We start from the raw sequence: 8600 nt of genomic DNA on the forward strand, positions 1-8600 counted from the left end.
GTTACAAAGTTCTAGAGAAGATACCTCTATGTTATAGAAAAGTCATTTATTTCAGTAACAGGTACGTTACAAAATAAGGGAGCAACAACTAGTGTTCTGCAATAAATCTGAAATACTGGAACAAGAATAAGATCCTCTGAAGAGGAGACTAATCTGAAAGACAAAAGAAGTCAAGATTGACAGGTAATTAAAACCACCTTTGATGAGCTGTAGTGAACGAGCCACTATCTCAGAGAACTGATAAGCAACCATGAGCTGAAACTCTTTCCTTCAAGACTGATGCAGACTTGAGCAAACAACCATAATTCTGCCCTGCATCCTAGTTCCCCGCGGCTGCCTCGCTGAAGGGTGATGTGTCTTTTTAGCCTGCGCAATGAAATTCAAAACATGAAGCAGCTGTCTAAAATTAAAAATGCAACACTGGTGCCACATGCCTCATTTTCATGTCTGTGGATAATTCTGCCCGAAATGGTTACCTGAACAATATAAATAGATACTAAAAAAACAGACCTCTATAACAGCATGCTACCTCATATAACGAAAATCAAATATATTATTGACTTATCTACGTGGAAGTAACATTACCGAGCTCTCACACTCGTGCTTTGATTGCACATACATTTATCTTATGGGCAGAAAAGAAAAATAACCATACTGACTCAAACTATTCCACTGCTCTCAGATCAACTTCTACATTCTCTTTCTCAAAGCAACGATCATTTTACTAACGTGACTAGAAAACAGGGTTTAATGTTCAGCATCTTCTGCTCCTCAGAGCTCCAGGAGAGCACTTCCCATTTTAGGCAGCAAGGTGCTCCTGAGCAACTAGAAAAAAAAAAAAAGAGCAAAGTACAAAAAGCCAACGAGATCTCACCCAAAGGGATCATCAATGCATTTATGGAACGGAAAATTACTCTTCCACCTTGTTTGCCAGCATCTCTCTTCAGCTGCACCAGCAAGAGAATATTCTAAGCTGGCACAGTGCTTTTACACGCCAAAAAACAAGGGGAACAAAACCAGCATGAGCCATGACTTCCAAATATTTGCAGCAACTCTTCAGGCAGCAAACTAGGTATTTAAGAGATACGATCATTTGGAAGGTCTCACACAAGGCCTGAGACTTGCTGAGGTATATTTCAGTTTGAAATTCTTCATCTAGAAAGCATGCAGACGCACAGACACACACGCACGGTCAGAAGAAGGTGCAAGGGGGTTCGAAAATGAAAAGTTTTTCTGCTTTTCGTGGTTAGGAAAAAAAAAAACCAACAACACACAGACTCGATTTCCCTGCTTTTACAGTTGTATAGAAGTTCAACCAAGACCTAAGGGTAGGGGCTGCTAAAAAAAAAAACAAACCAACAAAATACAACAAAGATTTCACCTAAACCCCTGTCAAATTTTGGAACTTATCTGAACAATTTCTTCCTCCAAACAATTCCCATTTCCACTACTCTAACGCGGTTGAAATTTGCTGAGGAGTTACAAACCCAGATTTTTTTTAAAAAGAACCCCCATTCTTTCTACATATTAAGAACAGCCTTAAATGAAGACTTTTTACCCTCACAAGTCACTTATCTTCACCCTCTCCTCCCACAAAAACCACACTTTGTGATTTGGGGAGAACGATCAACCCCAAACAAGAAAAGGAAATAATACGCTTACGCAGACAAACCAGGCGGTTATGGATGGAGCTGGAAGTCAGGGAATATGATCCAGGCAATCAGCAATCCAACAGCTTGGGCAAGACGGTTAATCCAGGCTCGACGCTGATATGATACGCCACCCTTATTCATTTACAGTAGGGTTTAAACCAATCGCAGCTGCGGAGGGATCAAATTCACCAAGAAACTCGGTCTAAAAATGTGACAGTCCAAATGCCACTCGATAATTACTTTAAGATATGGGCAAAAGGCCAAAACCCCCTCCATGTCACTTTGTTAGCGTATATTTTATTCGTTACGTTTCTAGAGCAAACTAAGTATCTTCCAGAGACAACGCAACACTCCTGGAGACTTCACTGTTTGCAGAACAAATTACAGAAGTAGGAGCGATCAAGTAACCCTTTGTTTTAAAAACTAAGATGCTAAGAATTAAGATGCTAAGATGCCAAGAATTAGATACAGAAAAAGACACAGTGAAGTGCTGTGTTTAAAGAAAAAAAGTTTAAAAATACAGTACAGCCTTAGCACAACTGGAAAAATAGTTCCTGCGGGTGTCAGGGCAGTCAACGGCCCTTTGAAAAGTTTTTGATGGAGAAAGGGAAATGGTCTTGCAGATCAGCTCGGAAAAGACGCAGGGCTGAAGGTCCAGAGATGCTGGTGGGGAAGGCTGATAGCGATGCCCAACGGGGGAGGCCGGGGAAGAGGCAGCACACGCTGCCCCATCAGCAAAGAATGCAAGCTAGATTTGCAACCGTGTGCACAAGAAGCCTGAAATAAACAGTTGTGATGGAAATCCAACCAGGCTGCGAAGTTAAAATCAAAGAAAAAAAAATAATTAAATTATTCTGCATGTGCTAAAGATCAGATGACACATTTGGGGCTCAGGAAGCCTTTAAACGGCAAGACTGAGACAGATTTGCCATCTTTTTGTACAAACGGATCAGGTAACAGTCCTGTGTCACCTCAGAGCACTTCAGATGATCGCTGGAGGTCCCTTCCAACCAAACTGTTCTAATTCCAAATAACACAAACACAGATTTTTAGCAGCAGTTATGCAAAAATGCTCTATGATGCATGTAAATATAAAGGCCTGAGAATTTTTAATACCAGTATAAGGGCTGGTGTTACAACCATGTACAGGGATGCTAAAGATAATAACATAAGGCAAGTAAGTGTGTTTAATGGCATTCACCAGGTACAATTCAGCATTTTGGTCTATGCTATGAATCTTAAGATAACTTGGCCACCATCCATCATAACATACTGTAGAAGGGTCTAAGCAAGTCAGCAAATCTGCAGGCAGAATATCCTTTGTGATGAGCCACGACTCAAGTATTACCACTACAGTCTTCAAAAGGGAAAAAAAAAAAAAAAGCTCCTAAGGTCTGAGCTTCCAAATAAAAAAAGAAATTAAAACATGTATATTGCAGTAACAAAGAAAAACCACAGCCAGATCAAGGCCTGTGGTGCCCGTATGATGTCGAAGGGAAAGATGCACCGCCTGCAATTCATATACTGGGGCGAAGAGGGAAATGAATTAATGTAAAATAAAATAGCTTAATGACCAAAAGCCTATTTCCCAGTTGCAAATATGAAGGTAATTTGGGGAAAAATAGATCTAAGAAAAAAAAAAAATAGAGGAATTGTTTGCTTGAAGCTGCCACCGATGCTCGGGGAGGGAACATGATTTCCCAGTTAACAGCCATCCCAGTCACAGATTTCCAGCATTTTGATCCCAGGCAGTAATGTAATGCTAACGAACTGGCTAATTAGAATAGCGTACAAATTGACATCTTGCTAGAACATTTCACACGAATAAAGGAGAAGAAAGGCTCTTGCATAAGCTGTTGCCTCCAAAATTAGACAACCACAAAGATGTCAGAGAAGCAGCACATACATTTGATAGCTTTTAACCACCAAAACATTACTACAGAGTTTTGCTGTTTAATAATGCAGTGGTAGAAGTTTTATGATAAACATGATAAAGAAAAATCCATAAACCAATAAAACAAAAGGCAGCTCGCGATTTGATGAAGATATGAATAAGTGATTAAACTGCAGATACTTTTCCAGCACATTAGACTATTATCTACTTGCCCAAAGGGTGAACAGGAACAAAATGTTTGTAGACATAAGAACAATTAGCATTAAAGAGCAAGAAAAAGAGGACTAAGAAGATACTACACTCGCACTGTTCTCCGCACAGTAAGAGCTAACATTCCCCAGAATACTATTTTTGTGCGTGCATCTGAATCATCAGTATCAATTCTGCTCATCTCACTGTCAGTAGCTACAAAAAATTTAAGACACATGACAGCATAAAAGGAACTGGAGAAGAGTTTGAAGACAACTCTGAGTGGCAACTCTTTCATCTTAACATAAATCCGCAGTTAAAAAGCACGAGCAGCCATTTCTTTGTGGAAGAGACTGATGTGATGTAGCTGCCCAACTGCAGCTCTCAGCATCTTTACTCCTCTCAGCTTCCACCTGTGCACTTGAGCTGCTTTCAAGAGCTCTTTACAAATGCAACAGACTGATCCTGTAAAGGGAGCAAACATTTCTGCTGCACAAGGTTCCAGGTTTTGGGTTTTGTTTTTTTGTTGTTTTTTTTTTTCTTTTTTTCAATCTCTTTCAGTCAAAGCCACATCCAAATCCTTATCTTGTCTGGGAATGCGTGGGGGGGGAAAAAGGATGAGAAAGGTAGCGATACTATGCTGATGTGACTACTTAAGCACTTGTTTTCAATCTCCTAGAAAGTTGTATTTTTTCATTTTGGTTCCCCTTTCCCTCTCTCTCTGCTTTTTCTTTCTGAGAAAGTGTACAGCTGAAAATAAACCTCCTCTTTTCAATACAGGCTTCTGTACAGACTAACGCACATTACACCACAGGAGTGGCAAGGGCAGCAAACTCCACAGCTGGATCTGTTTCCACAACGCAGATCTGGGTCCCCCCAAGCTACCTCACCTCCAAGAAGGCACCCTTGGGTGTCCAACCAAGCAAAAGGTCATCCCCTCCTTATCCCAGCACCCCGGGGGTAAGGAGGGGATGAAAACCTGGCAACGGGCAGGAGAGTTCAGAAAGCACAAGGTGGTGGAGTCCTCGCCACAGACCGACAGAGCAAACCTGAAATCCTCCTTCAGAGTTATCCTGCAAGACCCATCTTCTCGCAGAAGGCTTCCTTCAACAAGGACAAACAGTAATTTGTCAAAACCTCACAAACAGAAGAAACAATTGTGGCTATGCCAAGCAATAAAAGGAAGAGCCAAACCTTGCTCAGGCAGAAGCGGTGTGATTTTTCACTTGTACGTAATGTTTCGATACCCTAGCAATAGGTGTATTAGATAACATCTGTTCTTTATTGTAATCTGCACAGGGATAATGTTCTCTGCATTTGTTCGAGCTTACAAAATAAAAAAAAAAAAAAAAATCACCTCTGGGCAAAGCGAGCATGGAAAATTCCAGTCCCAACCAAAAGCCGAGTTTTTCACAAGGTTAACAACGTAGGAAAACAGAGTCCTAAAATTCCAGCAGGACCTTAACAACAGCACGGCGACCGATCTGCTCTCAGCACCTTTGTTCTCCACTAAATCTGTTGATACCTCCCAAAACTCACATCCCTATTGTGCTAGCTGCGCCTGAACGCATTATGTAAAGAGCCATCTACTTAAAAAAAAAAAAAAAAAAAAGAAATTCTAATCAGTTTGAGACACTTACTGCTTCTCTTTAGGCTTCAGCTCTTTGAAATAAAGTTTTATATCAATATTAAACACGCATGCTTATGCAACAAGCAAATCAAAAGAGGTTGATGAATGTAAAGTGAGAAGAAACTCCTTCCAGTAACAATTCGGCCAAGATAAGAGGAGGGCCAGAAGGACAAGTTGCCTACTTATCATGACGCTGGAGTACAAAAACAGGTTTAGTTTTATAGGGCAGTACAGCTATTTCAGCAACCTTGCGGGGAATTACCTCCATTACTGAACGAAGCACCAACAGTCCAAGAGTGTCACAATTTAAAAGATGACAGCTAGAGCCGAGCCTGAAATCCCTCTCGCCTGTTGACAGTAGCAACACCGTTCTTAACCGAGATAATTGGAGAAGTGGTGGTAAAAGACACCACGATCCTACTCCGACCGTATATATTTGACAACAATTGGTTTGCTGTCGGACAATTTTGGCTCTAAGTAGTAACACACCTAACCCACAACTACATTACCCCATAAATTAATCAGCTTTCCGTGGTAAAACCTACGAGAGTGAACTACTCAGCAAGTCACAAACCTCCCCCTAAACACCCCCCCACCCCCCCCAGAAAAGGGGATGGGAAGGAAAAAACTATAAGGAGTAATCTTTAATTACCAGCCCTTGTGCTGAGCAGCCCCGCGCTGTCTGAACCTCAGCTAAAAGCACCGTTCTCTGGTATGGCAAAGAAGATGGCAGATTTTGGAAGAACTAAACGCGAAGCGGCTCACACCAAACCATCCCCGGGTATTTTTTAGCGTGAGGGAATAAGAGCCCCGAAGAGAGCGAAGAAAGCACCGGAGGAAAGTTTAACTGGGGACAGGCCGGCTGGAGAGCCTTTAGGAGAACGCACCGAGATTTTTCAAAAATAATACTAAAAGTTTGGCGGGGAGGGGGGTGGGGGGGAAATAATTTTTTTTTTTTTTTCTCGCTGAGGGAAAGCGGGGGAGGTGGGGAAGGAGCCGGGGAGGGGAACCCAGCGCAGCGAGGCCGAGGAGAAGCCCCCGGGCAGCGGGTGAGGCGCGGGGGGAGCTGCCCCGGCTCCCCGGAGCGGCAGCCGAGGAGGGAGGAGAAGGGGGGGGGAAGCGGGCGGGAGGAGGGGGCGCGCTGCGGGCGGCCTCGGCGGGGGGGCGGGAGCCGAGAGCGGATGTTACCTGGGCCGCGGGCGGCGGCGGAGCGGCCGCTCTCCGGGCGCGGCCTGCGGCTGCGGTGAGGGGCGGCGGCGGCGGTGGCGGGAGCTGGGGGAAAGGGAGGGGAGGAGGGGGGGGGGGAGCCTTCCCTCAGCCTCAGCCGGCCCCGGTGCGGCGGAGCGGGCCAGGCCTCCGCCCCCCCGCCCTCCCCTCCCCGGGCTGCGGCCGGGCCGGGCCGGCGGGGCGGTGCTCACAGGCCCGCGGCGCGGGGGAAGGGGGAACCCGGCCGCCCTGGGACGGCCACCCCGGTCGCCGTCGCCTTGTTGTTGTTGTTGTTGTTTTGTTGTTGTTGTTGTTGTTGCCGCGGCTCCGGCCGCTCGCGCTCCGCGGCCGCCGCCGACACGTCCAGCCGCCACCGCGCATGCGCGACATCCGGGTAACACCCACCGCCCCCCCACGCCGCCACGGCCGAGCGCCGCCGCCACTGCGCCTGCGCACTCGGCGGCTCGCGGTTGCCGCGCAGCCGGCGGGCCGAGAGCGGGGCGGGCGGGCGCGTTCGGGCGTTTATTTATGTGGTTGGCGTCCGACGGCGGCGTGGAGGGTTGGGGTAGGCAGCGCTGCTGGGATCTCCGGAAGAAAAAAAAAAAAAAAAAAAAAAAAAAAAAGCACGGCTCCAAAAACGCAACCCCAACAAAGGTGCAGGTCCGTAAATGCGAGCGCTCTAAGTGCGAAAACCCGATAATGCAATCCGCATGGATGCACAGCCCCACGAATGCAAACCACATCGGCGTAAAACCCCCAAAAGCAACCCCCAGAAGTTGGAAGCCTCCCAGATGCAACCCCAAAAAATGCACATCCCCCCAAATGCAACCCCTATCAGTGTAAAACCCCCCAAAAGCAACCCCCAGAAGTGGGAAGCCCCCCAAATGCAAAGCCAACTAAATCACAGCCCCACAAAAGCAACCCCCATCAGTGTAACCCCCCCCAAATGCAACCCCAACAAACTCACAGCCCCACAAATGCACCCCCCCATCAGTGTAAGACCCCCCAAATGCACCCCCATCAGTGTAAAACCCCCCAAAAGCAACCCCCAAAAGTCGGAAGCTCTGCAAATGTGACTCCAACAAACGCACAGCCCCCTAAATGCAACACCCCATCAGTGTAAGCCCTCCCAAATGCACCCCCCATCAGTTGGAAGCCCCCCAAATGCCACCCCAACAAATGCACGGCCCCCCAAATGCACCCCTCATCAGTGTAAACCCCCCCAAATGCAACCCCCATCAATGTAAAACCCCACAAAAGCAACCCCCAGAAGTTGGAAGCCCCCTAAATGCACCCCCAACTACATCACAGCCCCACAAATGCACTCCCCATCAGTGTAAGACCCCCCAAAGGCACCCCCAATCAGTGTAAAACCCCCCAAAAGCAACCCCCAGAAGTTGGAAGCCCCCTAAATGCAACCCCAAAAAATGTACATCTCCCCAAAGGCACCCCCAATCAATGTAAAACCCCCCAAAAGCAACCTCCAGAAGTGGGAAGCCCCCCAAATGCAACCCCAACAAACTCACAGCCCCACAAATGCACTCCCCATCAGTGTAAGACCCCCCAAAGGCACCCCCAATCAATATAAAACCCCCCAAAAGCAACCCCCAGAAGTTGGAAGCCCCCCAAATGCAACCCCAACAAATGCACAGCCCCCCCCAAATGCAGCCCCCAGAAGTGCAAAGCCCCACAAATCCAACCCCAACAAACGCAGCGGGCTGCAAACTGCTTTTCCCATTCCTCACCACCTCGTCAAGCAAAAGCAAACACTGCAAAGGAATTCAGCTGAAAAGCAGAAGATTTTTTTTTTAAAAAATAAAATAGAAGGTTACATCTTTCTACCTTTGTGGTGTCGGGCCACTGTTAGAATACAAACCAGAAGGGAAACGGTGCATGAAATACCATACCCCCTGCAAAACCCACTATATTTTTGCTAAGTAAGCAGGGTGTTTGGCAAGGTGCTGGTGTGCTATCACAGCTACTCTGATAAGAACTAAGAATGCTGGAAATATAAAAAAATTGTTATATT

At 46.3% G+C, this 8600-nt stretch overlaps 1 protein-coding gene across 4 annotated transcripts in view; it reads right to left on the reverse strand.

The window, feature by feature from the left end:
* The window catches only part of SMAD4 (SMAD family member 4), a 29960-nt gene extending 23018 nt beyond the window's left edge, over window positions 1–6942 (reverse strand). For 2 of the 4 annotated variants that reach the window (XM_074931208.1, XM_074931205.1), the window contains exon 1: window positions 6554–6942. The gene's annotated coding sequence lies outside the window, so the exon portion shown is untranslated. Of the gene's footprint in view, window positions 1–1662; window positions 1761–6017; window positions 6034–6553 lie in introns of those variants that run through there. The other 2 variants (XM_074931207.1, XM_074931206.1) reach the window with 2 other exon arrangements.
* Window positions 6943–8600: the final 1658 nt, after the last annotated feature.

The sequence above is a fragment of the Athene noctua genome, chromosome Z, assembly GCF_965140245.1.
Source record: "Athene noctua chromosome Z, bAthNoc1.hap1.1, whole genome shotgun sequence".
Lineage (NCBI taxonomy): Eukaryota > Metazoa > Chordata > Aves > Strigiformes > Strigidae > Athene > Athene noctua.